At 50.5% G+C, this 12,295-nt stretch overlaps 32 non-coding genes across 32 annotated transcripts; all 32 read left to right on the top strand.

Annotated features, from left to right (window-relative positions):
* Positions 1–242: 242 nt before the first annotated feature.
* On the top strand, positions 243–314 carry trnap-cgg (transfer RNA proline (anticodon CGG)). Its single transcript has one exon. It is a non-coding gene; the product is annotated as a tRNA-Pro (tRNA).
* Positions 315–453: 139 nt separating this feature from the next.
* trnap-agg (transfer RNA proline (anticodon AGG)) lies at positions 454–525 on the top strand. The gene has a single exon. It is a non-coding gene; the product is annotated as a tRNA-Pro (tRNA).
* A 175-nt stretch (positions 526–700) lies between these two features.
* On the top strand, positions 701–772 carry trnap-agg (transfer RNA proline (anticodon AGG)). Its single transcript has one exon. It is a non-coding gene; the product is annotated as a tRNA-Pro (tRNA).
* A 178-nt stretch (positions 773–950) lies between these two features.
* trnap-agg (transfer RNA proline (anticodon AGG)) lies at positions 951–1,022 on the top strand. The gene has a single exon. It is a non-coding gene; the product is annotated as a tRNA-Pro (tRNA).
* A 1,001-nt stretch (positions 1,023–2,023) lies between these two features.
* Positions 2,024–2,095, top strand: trnap-cgg (transfer RNA proline (anticodon CGG)). The gene has a single exon. It is a non-coding gene; the product is annotated as a tRNA-Pro (tRNA).
* A 136-nt stretch (positions 2,096–2,231) lies between these two features.
* trnap-agg (transfer RNA proline (anticodon AGG)) lies at positions 2,232–2,303 on the top strand. The gene has a single exon. It is a non-coding gene; the product is annotated as a tRNA-Pro (tRNA).
* A 176-nt stretch (positions 2,304–2,479) lies between these two features.
* On the top strand, positions 2,480–2,551 carry trnap-agg (transfer RNA proline (anticodon AGG)). Its single transcript has one exon. It is a non-coding gene; the product is annotated as a tRNA-Pro (tRNA).
* Positions 2,552–2,997: 446 nt separating this feature from the next.
* Positions 2,998–3,069, top strand: trnap-cgg (transfer RNA proline (anticodon CGG)). Its single transcript has one exon. It is a non-coding gene; the product is annotated as a tRNA-Pro (tRNA).
* Positions 3,070–3,205: 136 nt separating this feature from the next.
* Positions 3,206–3,277, top strand: trnap-agg (transfer RNA proline (anticodon AGG)). The gene has a single exon. It is a non-coding gene; the product is annotated as a tRNA-Pro (tRNA).
* Positions 3,278–3,452: 175 nt separating this feature from the next.
* trnap-agg (transfer RNA proline (anticodon AGG)) lies at positions 3,453–3,524 on the top strand. The gene has a single exon. It is a non-coding gene; the product is annotated as a tRNA-Pro (tRNA).
* Positions 3,525–3,602: 78 nt separating this feature from the next.
* Positions 3,603–3,674, top strand: trnap-agg (transfer RNA proline (anticodon AGG)). The gene has a single exon. It is a non-coding gene; the product is annotated as a tRNA-Pro (tRNA).
* A 601-nt stretch (positions 3,675–4,275) lies between these two features.
* On the top strand, positions 4,276–4,347 carry trnap-cgg (transfer RNA proline (anticodon CGG)). Its single transcript has one exon. It is a non-coding gene; the product is annotated as a tRNA-Pro (tRNA).
* Positions 4,348–4,483: 136 nt separating this feature from the next.
* On the top strand, positions 4,484–4,555 carry trnap-cgg (transfer RNA proline (anticodon CGG)). The gene has a single exon. It is a non-coding gene; the product is annotated as a tRNA-Pro (tRNA).
* Positions 4,556–4,693: 138 nt separating this feature from the next.
* Positions 4,694–4,765, top strand: trnap-agg (transfer RNA proline (anticodon AGG)). Its single transcript has one exon. It is a non-coding gene; the product is annotated as a tRNA-Pro (tRNA).
* Positions 4,766–4,940: 175 nt separating this feature from the next.
* trnap-agg (transfer RNA proline (anticodon AGG)) lies at positions 4,941–5,012 on the top strand. The gene has a single exon. It is a non-coding gene; the product is annotated as a tRNA-Pro (tRNA).
* A 177-nt stretch (positions 5,013–5,189) lies between these two features.
* Positions 5,190–5,261, top strand: trnap-agg (transfer RNA proline (anticodon AGG)). The gene has a single exon. It is a non-coding gene; the product is annotated as a tRNA-Pro (tRNA).
* A 1,001-nt stretch (positions 5,262–6,262) lies between these two features.
* Positions 6,263–6,334, top strand: trnap-cgg (transfer RNA proline (anticodon CGG)). The gene has a single exon. It is a non-coding gene; the product is annotated as a tRNA-Pro (tRNA).
* A 136-nt stretch (positions 6,335–6,470) lies between these two features.
* Positions 6,471–6,542, top strand: trnap-agg (transfer RNA proline (anticodon AGG)). Its single transcript has one exon. It is a non-coding gene; the product is annotated as a tRNA-Pro (tRNA).
* Positions 6,543–6,718: 176 nt separating this feature from the next.
* trnap-agg (transfer RNA proline (anticodon AGG)) lies at positions 6,719–6,790 on the top strand. The gene has a single exon. It is a non-coding gene; the product is annotated as a tRNA-Pro (tRNA).
* A 446-nt stretch (positions 6,791–7,236) lies between these two features.
* On the top strand, positions 7,237–7,308 carry trnap-cgg (transfer RNA proline (anticodon CGG)). The gene has a single exon. It is a non-coding gene; the product is annotated as a tRNA-Pro (tRNA).
* A 136-nt stretch (positions 7,309–7,444) lies between these two features.
* Positions 7,445–7,516, top strand: trnap-agg (transfer RNA proline (anticodon AGG)). The gene has a single exon. It is a non-coding gene; the product is annotated as a tRNA-Pro (tRNA).
* Positions 7,517–7,660: 144 nt separating this feature from the next.
* trnap-agg (transfer RNA proline (anticodon AGG)) lies at positions 7,661–7,732 on the top strand. Its single transcript has one exon. It is a non-coding gene; the product is annotated as a tRNA-Pro (tRNA).
* Positions 7,733–8,733: 1,001 nt separating this feature from the next.
* On the top strand, positions 8,734–8,805 carry trnap-cgg (transfer RNA proline (anticodon CGG)). The gene has a single exon. It is a non-coding gene; the product is annotated as a tRNA-Pro (tRNA).
* Positions 8,806–8,941: 136 nt separating this feature from the next.
* Positions 8,942–9,013, top strand: trnap-agg (transfer RNA proline (anticodon AGG)). Its single transcript has one exon. It is a non-coding gene; the product is annotated as a tRNA-Pro (tRNA).
* Positions 9,014–9,189: 176 nt separating this feature from the next.
* Positions 9,190–9,261, top strand: trnap-agg (transfer RNA proline (anticodon AGG)). The gene has a single exon. It is a non-coding gene; the product is annotated as a tRNA-Pro (tRNA).
* Positions 9,262–10,262: 1,001 nt separating this feature from the next.
* On the top strand, positions 10,263–10,334 carry trnap-cgg (transfer RNA proline (anticodon CGG)). The gene has a single exon. It is a non-coding gene; the product is annotated as a tRNA-Pro (tRNA).
* Positions 10,335–10,470: 136 nt separating this feature from the next.
* trnap-agg (transfer RNA proline (anticodon AGG)) lies at positions 10,471–10,542 on the top strand. Its single transcript has one exon. It is a non-coding gene; the product is annotated as a tRNA-Pro (tRNA).
* A 176-nt stretch (positions 10,543–10,718) lies between these two features.
* On the top strand, positions 10,719–10,790 carry trnap-agg (transfer RNA proline (anticodon AGG)). Its single transcript has one exon. It is a non-coding gene; the product is annotated as a tRNA-Pro (tRNA).
* Positions 10,791–11,236: 446 nt separating this feature from the next.
* On the top strand, positions 11,237–11,308 carry trnap-cgg (transfer RNA proline (anticodon CGG)). Its single transcript has one exon. It is a non-coding gene; the product is annotated as a tRNA-Pro (tRNA).
* A 136-nt stretch (positions 11,309–11,444) lies between these two features.
* Positions 11,445–11,516, top strand: trnap-agg (transfer RNA proline (anticodon AGG)). The gene has a single exon. It is a non-coding gene; the product is annotated as a tRNA-Pro (tRNA).
* Positions 11,517–11,691: 175 nt separating this feature from the next.
* On the top strand, positions 11,692–11,763 carry trnap-agg (transfer RNA proline (anticodon AGG)). Its single transcript has one exon. It is a non-coding gene; the product is annotated as a tRNA-Pro (tRNA).
* Positions 11,764–11,841: 78 nt separating this feature from the next.
* On the top strand, positions 11,842–11,913 carry trnap-agg (transfer RNA proline (anticodon AGG)). Its single transcript has one exon. It is a non-coding gene; the product is annotated as a tRNA-Pro (tRNA).
* The last annotated feature ends 382 nt before the right edge of the window (positions 11,914–12,295 follow it).

The following is a 12,295-nucleotide window of genomic DNA, read 5'->3' as shown; positions in this document are numbered from 1 at the left end:
AACACTCGACTGGAAGGGAAGCCCAAGCTGGTGGAGCTGTGGCAGATAGGAGGTTTTTTTTGGTTTGTTTTTGCACCCCTAGGAGTCTCGTTGGTCAAGGGCTATGATTCTCACTTAGGTTGCGAGAGGTCCCGGCTTCAAATCTCGAACGAGCCCGTCTGCAACTTCAAAGGTGCTCTTTTAAGGTGTATCTGTGCATCCTGCTTTCTTTACCAGGAGCACAGTGAAGAGTTTGTTTGAATGGCTCGTTGGTCTAGGGGTATGATTCTCGCTTCGGGTGCGAGAGGTCCCGGGTTCAAATCCCAGACGAGCCCGACTCAGTCGTTAAAGCCTGTTTTAATGTTGATCCGGTAAGTGCCAAAATGGTCTTTTTTTTTTTACCAGGGGTGCAGTAAAGCACTGAGCACCGGGAGAGTTGCTTTTCCAGGAGTACAGTGAACTGTGCATTTAGTTGGCTCGTTGGTCTAGGGGTATGATTCTCGCTTAGGGTGCGAGAGGTCCCGGGTTCAAATCCCGGACGAGCCCGCCTTGGTCTTTGAGGCCTGTTTTCTGGCTGGGGTTGAATCGAGCCTCACGTCCTGACAAGGTTTGGTCAACATTCGATTGGAAGGGCTGTCCAATCTGCTGGAGACCCAGCAGAAAGGATGTGGGGGGGTTTTGCAGCCGTATGTGTCTTCTTCAAGACTGGGCACCATCGAGAGGCTCGTTGGTCTAGGGGTATGATTCTCGCTTAGGGTGCGAGAGGTCCCGGGTTCAAATCCCGGACGAGCCCGCCTTGGTCTTTGAGGCCTGTTTTCTGGCTGGGGTTGAATCGAGCCTCACCTCCTGACAAGTTTTGGTCAACATTCGATTGGAAGGGCTGTCCAATCTGCTGGAGACCCAGCAGAAAGGATGTGGGGGGGGGGGTTTGCAGCCGTATGTGTCTTCTTCAAGAGTGGACACCATCGAGAGGCTCGTTGGTCTAGGGGTATGATTCTCGCTTAGGGTGCGAGAGGTCCCGGGTTCAAATCCCGGACGAGCCCGCATTAAGCCTAGATTTTTAAAGTTGCATCCATTGATCCGGCTTTCTTTTGACATCTAAGTCGGACCCTTTTTCTCAGTTCCTCATCTGCAATTTGAACTTGGTTGGCTGCTTAGCTTGATGGGTTTGAGAGTTTGCACTGAACGACGGTTCCATCTGAGCTATTTCAGTGACCATACCTCCTTTGTGTGGCTTGTTGGTCTAGGGTTGTGATTCTTGCTTCAGGTGCAACAGTTCCTTGGTTCAAATCCTGGACGAGCCTGTCTGCAGCTTTGAAAACACTTTTTTGGAGGAGTAGCTGTCTATCCTGCTTGCTTTGGCTCGGTTGCAAGGCATCATTAAGTAGGACTGAAATCTTCCTACTTGTGGTTTTTCAGTGTCAATGTCATTTACAGCGCTGGTCACTTGCCAGACGTGGCATTGTCAATATAGCTCATTTGGGAGAGTGTAAAGTCTGATTTATACTTCTGGTTCGAACCGTAGCTACGGCTTCTTCTTCGGCCTCTGCCGTGGTACTTCGGTTTACACAAGCATCATGCCCGTGGACACTGCAGACTAGCGGTTCGCATGTGTACTGCACGTCGACGTGGACAATGATGCAGAAGTATGAATGAAAACCGGCGCACAGCGGGTACGAGAGGTCCCGGATTTCTGGAGTTGTATAAGTCGATCCGACCATTGCCATAGTTGGGCGGCGCTGCAGTGCAACCGTCTGGGTTGGAATCGAGCCTCAAGTCCCTTACCCTGATAAGCTTTGGTCAACACTCGACTGGAAGGGAAGCCCAAGCTGGTGGAGCTGTGGCAGATAGGAGGTTTTTTTTGGTTTGTTTTTGCACCCCTAGGAGTCTCGTTGGTCAAGGGCTATGATTCTCACTTAGGTTGCGAGAGGTCCCGACTTCAAATCTCGAACGAGCCCGTCTGCAACTTCAAAAGTGCTCTTTTAAGGTGTATCTGTGCATCCTGCTTTCTTTACCGGGAGCACAGTGAAGAGTTTGTTTGAATGGCTCGTTGGTCTAGGGGTATGATTCTCGCTTCGGGTGCGAGAGGTCCCGGGTTCAAATCCCGGACGAGCCCGACTCAGTCGTTAAAGCCTGTTTTAATGTTGATCCGGTAAGTGCCAAAATGGTCTTTTTTTTACCAGGGGTGCAGTAAAGCACTGAGCACCGGGAGAGTTGCTTTTCCAGGAGTACAGTGAACTGTGCATTTAGTTGGCTCGTTGGTCTAGGGGTATGATTCTCGCTTAGGGTGCGAGAGGTCCCGGGTTCAAATCCCGGACGAGCCTGCCTTGGTCTTTGAGGCCTGTTTTCTGGCTGGGGTTGAATCGAGCCTCACGTCCTGACAAGTTTTGGTCAACATTCGATTGGAAGGGCTGTCCAATCTGCTGGAGACCCAGCAGAAAGGATGTGGGGGGGGTTTTGCAGCCGTATGTGTCTTCTTCAAGACTGGACACCATCGAGAGGCTCGTTGGTCTAGGGGTATGATTCTCGCTTAGGGTGCGAGAGGTCCCGGGTTCAAATCCCGGACGAGCCCGCATTAAGCCTAGATTTTTAAAGTTGCATCCATTGATCCGGCTTTCTTTTGACTTCTAAGTCGGACCCTTTTTCTCAGTTCCTCATCTGCAATTTGAACTTGGTTGGCTGCTTAGCTTGATGGGTTTGAGAGTTTGCACTGAACGACGGTTCCATCTGAGCTATTTCAGTGACCATACCTCCTTTGTGTGGCTTGTTGGTCTAGGGTTGTGATTCTTGCTTCAGGTGCAACAGTTCCTTGGTTCAAATCCTGGACGAACCTGTCTGCAGCTTTGAAAACACTTTTTTGGAGGAGTAGCTGTCTATCCTGCTTGCTTTGGCTCGGTTGCAAGGCATCATTAAGTAGGACTGAAATCTTCCTACTTGTGGTTTTTCAGTGTCAATGTCATTTACAGCGCTGGTCACTTGCCAGACGTGGCATTGTCAATATAGCTCATTTGTTTGAATGGCTCGTTGGTCTAGGGGTATGATTCTCGCTTCGGGTGCGAGAGGTCCCGGGTTCAAATCCCGGACGAGCCCGACTCAGTCGTTAAAGCCTGTTTTAATGTTGATCCGGTAAGTGCCAAAATGGTCTTTTTTTTACCAGGGGTGCAGTAAAGCACTGAGCACCGGGAGAGTTGCTTTTCCAGGAGTACAGTGAACTGTGCATTTAGTTGGCTCGTTGGTCTAGGGGTATGATTCTCGCTTAGGGTGCGAGAGGTCCCGGGTTCAAATCCCGGACGAGCCCGCCTTGGTCTTTGAGGCCTGTTTTCTGGCTGGGGTTGAATCGAGCCTCACGTCCTGACAAGTTTTGGTCAACATTCGATTGGAAGGGCTGTCCAATCTGCTGGAGACCCAGCAGGAAGCATGTGGGGGGGTTTTGCAGCCGTATGTGTCTTCTTCAAGAGTGGACACCATCGAGAGGCTCGTTGGTCTAGGGGTATGATTCTCGCTTAGGGTGCGAGAGGTCCCGGGTTCAAATCCCGGACGAGCCCGCATTAAGCCTAGATTTTTAAAGTTTTAAAGTTGCATCCATTGCTTTTCCAGGAGTACAGTGAACTGTGCATTTAGTTGGCTCGTTGGTCTAGGGGTATGATTCTCGCTTAGGGTGCGAGAGGTCCCGGGTTCAAATCCCGGACGAGCCCGCCTTGGTCTTTGAGGCCTGTTTTCTGGCTGGGGTTGAATCGAGCCTCACGTCCTGACAAGTTTTGGTCAACATTCGATTGGAAGGGCTGTCTTCTTCGGCCTCTGCCGTGGTACTTCGGTTTACACAAGCATCATGCCCGTGGACACTGCAGACTAGCGGTTCGCATGTGTACTGCACGTCGACGTGGACAATGATGCAGAAGTATAAATGAAAACTGGCGCACAGCGGGTACGAGAGGTCCCGGATTTCTGGAGTTGTATAAGTCGATCCGACCATTGCCATAGTTGGGCGGCGCTGCAGTGCAACCGTCTGGGTTGGAATCGAGCCTCAAGTCCCTTACCCTGATAAGCTTTGGTCAACACTCGACTGGAAGGGAAGCCCAAGCTGGTGGAGCTGTGGCAGATAGGAGGTTTTTTTTGGTTTGTTTTTGCACCCCTAGGAGTCTCGTTGGTCAAGGGCTATGATTCTCACTTAGGTTGCGAGAGGTCCCGGCTTCAAATCTCGAACGAGCCCGTCTGCAACTTCAAAAGTGCTCTTTTAAGGTGTATCTGTGCATCCTGCTTTCTTTACCGGGAGCACAGTGAAGAGCTTGTTTGAATGGCTCGTTGGTCTAGGGGTATGATTCTCGCTTCGGGTGCGAGAGGTCCCGGGTTCAAATCCCGGACGAGCCCGACTCAGTCGTTAAAGCCTGTTTTAATGTTGATCCGGTAAGTGCCAAAATGGTCTTTTTTTTACCAGGGGTGCAGTAAAGCACTGAGCACCGGGAGAGTTGCTTTTCCAGGAGTACAGTGAACTGTGCATTTAGTTGGCTCGTTGGTCTAGGGGTATGATTCTCGCTTCGGGTGCGAGAGGTCCCGGGTTCAAATCCCGGACGAGCCCGACTCAGTCGTTAAAGCCTGTTTTAATGTTGATCCGGTAAGTGCCAAAATGGTCTTTTTTTTTTACCAGGGGTGCAGTAAAGCACTGAGCACCGGGAGAGTTGCTTTTCCAGGAGTACAGTGAACTGTGCATTTAGTTGGCTCGTTGGTCTAGGGGTATGATTCTCGCTTAGGGTGCGAGAGGTCCCGGGTTCAAATCCCGGACGAGCCCGCCTTGGTCTTTGAGGCCTGTTTTCTGGCTGGGGTTGAATCGAGCCTCACGTCCTGACAAGTTTTGGTCAACATTCGATTGGAAGGGCTGTCCAATCTGCTGGAGACCCAGCAGAAAGCATGTGGGGGGGTTTTGCAGCCGTATGTGTCTTCTTCAAGAGTGGACACCATCGAGAGGCTCGTTGGTCTAGGGGTATGATTCTCGCTTAGGGTGCGAGAGGTCCCGGGTTCAAATCCCGGACGAGCCCGCCTTGGTCTTTGAGGCCTGTTTTCTGGCTGGGGTTGAATCGAGCCTCACCTCCTGACAAGTTTTGGTCAACATTCGATTGGAAGGGCTGTCCAATCTGCTGGAGACCCAGCAGAAAGGATGTGGGGGGGGGGTTTGCAGCCGTATGTGTCTTCTTCAAGACTGGACACCATCGAGAGGCTCGTTGGTCTAGGGGTATGATTCTCGCTTAGGGTGCGAGAGGTCCCGGGTTCAAATCCCGGACGAGCCCGCATTAAGCCTAGATTTTTAAAGTTGCATCCATTGATCCGGCTTTCTTTTGACATCTAAGTCGGACCCTTTTTCTCAGTTCCTCATCTGCAATTTGAACTTGGTTGGCTGCTTAGCTTGATGGGTTTGAGAGTTTGCACTGAACGACGGTTCCATCTGAGCTATTTCAGTGACCATACCTCCTTTGTGTGGCTTGTTGGTCTAGGGTTGTGATTCTTGCTTCAGGTGCAACAGTTCCTTGGTTCAAATCCTGGACGAGCCTGTCTGCAGCTTTGAAAACACTTTTTTGGAGGAGTAGCTGTCTATCCTGCTTGCTTTGGCTCGGTTGCAAGGCATCATTAAGTAGGACTGAAATCTTCCTACTTGTGGTTTTTCAGTGTCAATGTCATTTACAGCGCTGGTCACTTGCCAGACGTGGCATTGTCAATATAGCTCATTTGGGAGAGTGTAAAGTCTGATTTATACTTCTGGTTCGAACCGTAGCTACGGCTTCTTCTTCGGCCTCTGCCGTGGTACTTCGGTTTACACAAGCATCATGCCCGTGGACACTGCAGACTAGCGGTTCGCATGTGTACTGCACGTCGACGTGGACAATGATGCAGAAGTATAAATGAAAACCAGCGCACAGCGGGTACGAGAGGTCCCGGATTTCTGGAGTTGTATAAGTCGATCCGACCATTGCCATAGTTGGGCGGCGCTGCAGTGCAACCGTCTGGGTTGGAATCGAGCCTCAAGTCCCTTACCCTGATAAGCTTTGGTCAACACTCGACTGGAAGGGAAGCCCAAGCTGGTGGAGCTGTGGCAGATAGGAGGTTTTTTTTGGTTTGTTTTTGCACCCCTAGGAGTCTCGTTGGTCAAGGGCTATGATTCTCACTTAGGTTGCGAGAGGTCCCGGCTTCAAATCTCGAACGAGCCCGTCTGCAACTTCAAAAGTGCTCTTTTAAGGTGTATCTGTGCATCCTGCTTTCTTTACCGGGAGCACAGTGAAGAGTTTGTTTGAATGGCTCGTTGGTCTAGGGGTATGATTCTCGCTTCGGGTGCGAGAGGTCCCGGGTTCAAATCCCGGACGAGCCCGACTCAGTCGTTAAAGCCTGTTTTAATGTTGATCCGGTAAGTGCCAAAATGGTCTTTTTTTTACCAGGGGTGCAGTAAAGCACTGAGCACCGGGAGAGTTGCTTTTCCAGGAGTACAGTGAACTGTGCATTTAGTTGGCTCGTTGGTCTAGGGGTATGATTCTCGCTTAGGGTGCGAGAGGTCCCGGGTTCAAATCCCGGACGAGCCCGCCTTGGTCTTTGAGGCCTGTTTTCTGGCTGGGGTTGAATCGAGCCTCACGTCCTGACAAGTTTTGGTCAACATTCGATTGGAAGGGCTGTCCAATCTGCTGGAGACCCAGCAGAAAGGATGTGGGGGGGGTTTTGCAGCCGTATGTGTCTTCTTCAAGACTGGACACCATCGAGAGGCTCGTTGGTCTAGGGGTATGATTCTCGCTTAGGGTGCGAGAGGTCCCGGGTTCAAATCCCGGACGAGCCCGCATTAAGCCTAGATTTTTAAAGTTGCATCCATTGATCCGGCTTTCTTTTGACTTCTAAGTCGGACCCTTTTTCTCAGTTCCTCATCTGCAATTTGAACTTGGTTGGCTGCTTAGCTTGATGGGTTTGAGAGTTTGCACTGAACGACGGTTCCATCTGAGCTATTTCAGTGACCATACCTCCTTTGTGTGGCTTGTTGGTCTAGGGTTGTGATTCTTGCTTCAGGTGCAACAGTTCCTTGGTTCAAATCCTGGACGAACCTGTCTGCAGCTTTGAAAACACTTTTTTGGAGGAGTAGCTGTCTATCCTGCTTGCTTTGGCTCGGTTGCAAGGCATCATTAAGTAGGACTGAAATCTTCCTACTTGTGGTTTTTCAGTGTCAATGTCATTTACAGCGCTGGTCACTTGCCAGACGTGGCATTGTCAATATAGCTCATTTGTTTGAATGGCTCGTTGGTCTAGGGGTATGATTCTCGCTTCGGGTGCGAGAGGTCCCGGGTTCAAATCCCGGACGAGCCCGACTCAGTCGTTAAAGCCTTTTTTAATGTTGATCCGGTAAGTGCCAAAATGGTCTTTTTTTTACCAGGGGTGCAGTAAAGCACTGAGCACCGGGAGAGTTGCTTTTCCAGGAGTACAGTGAACTGTGCATTTAGTTGGCTCGTTGGTCTAGGGGTATGATTCTCGCTTAGGGTGCGAGAGGTCCCGGGTTCAAATCCCGGACGAGCCCGCCTTGGTCTTTGAGGCCTGTTTTCTGGCTGGGGTTGAATCGAGCCTCACGTCCTGACAAGTTTTGGTCAACATTCGATTGGAAGGGCTGTCCAATCTGCTGTGTCTTCGTATGTGTCTTCTTCAAGAGTGGACACCATCGAGAGGCTCGTTGGTCTAGGGGTATGATTCTCGCTTAGGGTGCGAGAGGTCCCGGGTTCAAATCCCGGACGAGCCCGCATTAAGCCTAGATTTTTAAAGTTGCATCCATTGATCCGGCTTTCTTTTGACATCTAAGTCGGACCCTTTTTCTCAGTTCCTCATCTGCAATTTGAACTTGGTTGGCTGCTTAGCTTGATGGGTTTGAGAGTTTGCACTGAACGACGGTTCCATCTGAGCTATTTCAGTGACCATACCTCCTTTGTGTGGCTTGTTGGTCTAGGGTTGTGATTCTTGCTTCAGGTGCAACAGTTCCTTGGTTCAAATCCTGGACGAGCCTGTCTGCAGCTTTGAAAACACTTTTTTGGAGGAGTAGCTGTCTATCCTGCTTGCTTTGGCTCGGTTGCAAGGCATCATTAAGTAGGACTGAAATCTTCCTACTTGTGGTTTTTCAGTGTCAATGTCATTTACAGCGCTGGTCACTTGCCAGACGTGGCATTGTCAATATAGCTCATTTGGGAGAGTGTAAAGTCTGATTTATACTTCTGGTTCGAACCGTAGCTACGGCTTCTTCTTCGGCCTCTGCCGTGGTACTTCGGTTTACACAAGCATCATGCCCGTGGACACTGCAGACTAGCGGTTCGCATGTGTACTGCACGTCGACGTGGACAATGATGCAGAAGTATGAATGAAAACCAGCGCACAGCGGGTACGAGAGGTCCCGGATTTCTGGAGTTGTATAAGTCGATCCGACCATTGCCATAGTTGGGCGGCGCTGCAGTGCAACCGTCTGGGTTGGAATCGAGCCTCAAGTCCCTTACCCTGATAAGCTTTGGTCAACACTCGACTGGAAGGGAAGCCCAAGCTGGTGGAGCTGTGGCAGATAGGAGGTTTTTTTTGGTTTGTTTTTGCACCCCTAGGAGTCTCGTTGGTCAAGGGCTATGATTCTCACTTAGGTTGCGAGAGGTCCCGACTTCAAATCTCGAACGAGCCCGTCTGCAACTTCAAAAGTGCTCTTTTAAGGTGTATCTGTGCATCCTGCTTTCTTTACCGGGAGCACAGTGAAGAGTTTGTTTGAATGGCTCGTTGGTCTAGGGGTATGATTCTCGCTTCGGGTGCGAGAGGTCCCGGGTTCAAATCCCGGACGAGCCCGACTCAGTCGTTAAAGCCTGTTTTAATGTTGATCCGGTAAGTGCCAAAATGGTCTTTTTTTTACCAGGGGTGCAGTAAAGCACTGAGCACCGGGAGAGTTGCTTTTCCAGGAGTACAGTGAACTGTGCATTTAGTTGGCTCGTTGGTCTAGGGGTATGATTCTCGCTTAGGGTGCGAGAGGTCCCGGGTTCAAATCCCGGACGAGCCCGCCTTGGTCTTTGAGGCCTGTTTTCTGGCTGGGGTTGAATCGAGCCTCACGTCCTGACAAGTTTTGGTCAACATTCGATTGGAAGGGCTGTCCAATCTGCTGGAGACCCAGCAGAAAGGATGTGGGGGGGGTTTTGCAGCCGTATGTGTCTTCTTCAAGACTGGACACCATCGAGAGGCTCGTTGGTCTAGGGGTATGATTCTCGCTTAGGGTGCGAGAGGTCCCGGGTTCAAATCCCGGACGAGCCCGCATTAAGCCTAGATTTTTAAAGTTGCATCCATTGATCCGGCTTTCTTTTGACTTCTAAGTCGGACCCTTTTTCTCAGTTCCTCATCTGCAATTTGAACTTGGTTGGCTGCTTAGCTTGATGGGTTTGAGAGTTTGCACTGAACGACGGTTCCATCTGAGCTATTTCAGTGACCATACCTCCTTTGTGTGGCTTGTTGGTCTAGGGTTGTGATTCTTGCTTCAGGTGCAACAGTTCCTTGGTTCAAATCCTGGACGAACCTGTCTGCAGCTTTGAAAACACTTTTTTGGAGGAGTAGCTGTCTATCCTGCTTGCTTTGGCTCGGTTGCAAGGCATCATTAAGTAGGACTGAAATCTTCCTACTTGTGGTTTTTCAGTGTCAATGTCATTTACAGCGCTGGTCACTTGCCAGACGTGGCATTGTCAATATAGCTCATTTGGGAGAGTGTAAAGTCTGATTTATACTTCTGGTTCGAACCGTAGCTACGGCTTCTTCTTCGGCCTCTGCCGTGGTACTTCGGTTTACACAAGCATCATGCCCGTGGACACTGCAGACTAGCGGTTCGCATGTGTACTGCACGTCGACGTGGACAATGATGCAGAAGTATGAATGAAAACCAGCGCACAGCGGGTACGAGAGGTCCCGGATTTCTGGAGTTGTATAAGTCGATCCGACCATTGCCATAGTTGGGCGGCGCTGCAGTGCAACCGTCTGGGTTGGAATCGAGCCTCAAGTCCCTTACCCTGATAAGCTTTGGTCAACACTCGACTGGAAGGGAAGCCCAAGCTGGTGGAGCTGTGGCAGATAGGAGGTTTTTTTTGGTTTGTTTTTGCACCCCTAGGAGTCTCGTTGGTCAAGGGCTATGATTCTCACTTAGGTTGCGAGAGGTCCCGACTTCAAATCTCGAACGAGCCCGTCTGCAACTTCAAAAGTGCTCTTTTAAGGTGTATCTGTGCATCCTGCTTTCTTTACCGGGAGCACAGTGAAGAGTTTGTTTGAATGGCTCGTTGGTCTAGGGGTATGATTCTCGCTTCGGGTGCGAGAGGTCCCGGGTTCAAATCCCGGACGAGCCCGACTCAGTCGTTAAAGCCTGTTTTAATGTTGATCCGGTAAGTGCCAAAATGGTCTTTTTTTTACCAGGGGTGCAGTAAAGCACTGAGCACCGGGAGAGTTGCTTTTCCAGGAGTACAGTGAACTGTGCATTTAGTTGGCTCGTTGGTCTAGGGGTATGATTCTCGCTTAGGGTGCGAGAGGTCCCGGGTTCAAATCCCGGACGAGCCCGCCTTGGTCTTTGAGGCCTGTTTTCTGGCTGGGGTTGAATCGAGCCTCACGTCCTGACAAGTTTTGGTCAACATTCGATTGGAAGGGCTGTCCAATCTGCTGGAGACCCAGCAGAAAGGATGTGGGGGGGGTTTTGCAGCCGTATGTGTCTTCTTCAAGACTGGACACCATCGAGAGGCTCGTTGGTCTAGGGGTATGATTCTCGCTTAGGGTGCGAGAGGTCCCGGGTTCAAATCCCGGACGAGCCCGCATTAAGCCTAGATTTTTAAAGTTGCATCCATTGATCCGGCTTTCTTTTGACTTCTAAGTCGGACCCTTTTTCTCAGTTCCTCATCTGCAATTTGAACTTGGTTGGCTGCTTAGCTTGATGGGTTTGAGAGTTTGCACTGAACGACGGTTCCATCTGAGCTATTTCAGTGACCATACCTCCTTTGTGTGGCTTGTTGGTCTAGGGTTGTGATTCTTGCTTCAGGTGCAACAGTTCCTTGGTTCAAATCCTGGACGAACCTGTCTGCAGCTTTGAAAACACTTTTTTGGAGGAGTAGCTGTCTATCCTGCTTGCTTTGGCTCGGTTGCAAGGCATCATTAAGTAGGACTGAAATCTTCCTACTTGTGGTTTTTCAGTGTCAATGTCATTTACAGCGCTGGTCACTTGCCAGACGTGGCATTGTCAATATAGCTCATTTGTTTGAATGGCTCGTTGGTCTAGGGGTATGATTCTCGCTTCGGGTGCGAGAGGTCCCGGGTTCAAATCCCGGACGAGCCCGACTCAGTCGTTAAAGCCTGTTTTAATGTTGATCCGGTAAGTGCCAAAATGGTCTTTTTTTTACCAGGGGTGCAGTAAAGCACTGAGCACCGGGAGAGTTGCTTTTCCAGGAGTACAGTGAACTGTGCATTTAGTTGGCTCGTTGGTCTAGGGGTATGATTCTCGCTTAGGGTGCGAGAGGTCCCGGGTTCAAATCCCGGACGAGCCCGCCTTGGTCTTTGAGGCCTGTTTTCTGGCTGGGGTTGAATCGAGCCTCACGTCCTGACAAGTTTTGGTCAACATTCGATTGGAAGGGCTGTCCAATCTGCTGGAGACCCAGCAGGAAGCATGTGGGGGGGTTTTGCAGCCGTATGTGTCTTCTTCAAGAGTGGACACCATCGAGAGGCTCGTTGGTCTAGGGGTATGATTCTCGCTTAGGGTGCGAGAGGTCCCGGGTTCAAATCCCGGACGAGCCCGCATTAAGCCTAGATTTTTAAAGTTTTAAAGTTGCATCCATTGCTTTTCCAGGAGTACAGTGAACTGTGCATTTAGTTGGCTCGTTGGTCTAGGGGTATGATTCTCGCTTAGGGTGCGAGAGGTCCCGGGTTCAAATCCCGGACGAGCCCGCCTTGGTCTTTGAGGCCTGTTTTCTGGCTGGGGTTGAATCGAGCCTCACGTCCTGACAAGTTTTGGTCAACATTCGATTGGAAGGGCTGTCTTCTTCGGCCTCTGCCGTGGTACTTCGGTTTACACAAGCATCATGCCCGTGGACACTGCAGACTAGCGGTTCGCATGTGTACTGCACGTCGACGTGGACAATGATGCAGAAGTATAAATGAAAACTGGCGCACAGCGGGTACGAGAGGTCCCGGATTTCTGGAGTTGTATAAGTCGATCCGACCATTGCCATAGTTGGGCGGCGCTGCAGTGCAACCGTCTGGGTTGGAATCGAGCCTCAAGTCCCTTACCCTGATAAGCTTTGGTCAACACTCGACTGGAAGGGAAGCC

This window comes from Garra rufa, chromosome 8, assembly GCF_049309525.1.
Source record: "Garra rufa chromosome 8, GarRuf1.0, whole genome shotgun sequence".
NCBI lineage: Eukaryota > Metazoa > Chordata > Actinopteri > Cypriniformes > Cyprinidae > Garra > Garra rufa.
The sequence above is the reverse complement of the archived record's forward strand: the minus strand, read 5'-3'. Positions and strand labels throughout refer to the sequence as shown.